At 47.3% G+C, this 1,316-nt stretch overlaps 1 non-coding gene across 1 annotated transcript; it reads right to left on the bottom strand.

Moving 5' to 3' along the window:
• Positions 1 to 990: 990 nt before the first annotated feature.
• TRNAR-UCG (transfer RNA arginine (anticodon UCG)) lies at positions 991 to 1,075 on the bottom strand. The gene has a single exon. It is a non-coding gene; the product is annotated as a tRNA-Arg (tRNA).
• Between the last annotated feature and the right edge of the window lie 241 nt (positions 1,076 to 1,316).

The following is a 1,316-nucleotide window of genomic DNA, read 5'->3' as shown; positions in this document are numbered from 1 at the left end:
GATTTTGCTGAGGGACTTGGGGATGGGCTTCCTCCTTGTTTCCGTCACCACAGTTAGACAAACTGTCCCCAAACTGCAGGGACTACAGCAGTGTTAATCATTACTGGAAAATGAAGACAAAATCACTTAGCCATGGGATCTAGGCAACCAGGGGTGCAACATTCAAATCCACTTAGTTCAAAAGGATTTCCAGAGGAAAATTCCACTTGATGTTCCCTAGGCCAGGGTTTTCCTGGCTGCCTATCACCTACTCCCAGAGCTTCCTCCTCCTCTTCCTCCACCCAACCTAACTGCCCTGTTAAAGAGCAGCCCCCATGCTCCACCCAGGCAGCAACCAATGTCATACCTCCGGGCAGCTTCACATCTGGAAGGGAAGAGAACTGGAACGGCCATTCACTCCGGACACTTCCGCTCCTACCTATCTGGGGTTGAGGCTGGAGGCTGTTCTGCGTGTATCAGATTGTTCTTGCATGCCTCCATGAAGTTTCCATCCTGAACAAAACAAAATTCCTCTCTTGGAAGAGAAAAGGTATCCAAAGGCAGCACTACTCTAAATGTGCACAGTAGAAAACGTCATAAGCAAAAATGCTCTTCGGCCTTATTTCCAAAGACCGAGTTTAACAATATTAACCTGATTTCTTGACTACAGGTGCACAGTGAGTCTCCAAGAAGCAGATACGGCTTTCAGCATCCTCTCATTTCCCTTGACCGTGGTACTCTTGTCATGGCATGACTCTATGGAACTAACATTCTTCAGAATACACTTAGGGGAAAGCTGTCTTTGGATACAGATAAGAATTTCTCCTTTTCCTACTTTTAACCTCTGGTTTAGATCTTTTGGCACTTTTGTGTTTTTTTTTTTTTTAATGTTTTTTTTAATGTTTATTCATTTTTGAGAGAGAGTGAGACAGAGCGCGAGTGGGGGAGAGGCAGAGAGAGAGGGAGACACAGAATCCGAAACAGGCTCCAGGCTCCGAGCCATCAGCCCAGAGCCCGACGTGGGGCTCGAACCCACGGACCGCGAGATCATGACCCGAGCCGAAGTCGGATGCTCAACCGACTGAGCCACCCAGGCGCCCCTCTTTTGGCACTTTTGTATCCAGAATTGATTAAGCACACAGGTCAAGAATATGATGGGTATTCGTTTGGGGGCCTATAAACCATTAGTTAACTCGGTTTATTCTGGCACCCAAGGAGAGAAAGGTGTGTTTGTCCACCAGGACTTCCTCATTGGAAAAACAGCCTTTTATCTCAGACGCCCAGGATATCTGTGTAGAAAGAGACATGACCATTGCCCTGGAGCCCCTTACCTTTTC

Source organism: Prionailurus viverrinus, chromosome F1 (assembly GCF_022837055.1).
Source record: "Prionailurus viverrinus isolate Anna chromosome F1, UM_Priviv_1.0, whole genome shotgun sequence".
NCBI classification, from domain to species: Eukaryota; Metazoa; Chordata; class Mammalia; order Carnivora; family Felidae; genus Prionailurus; species Prionailurus viverrinus.
The sequence above is the reverse complement of the archived record's forward strand: the minus strand, read 5'-3'. Positions and strand labels throughout refer to the sequence as shown.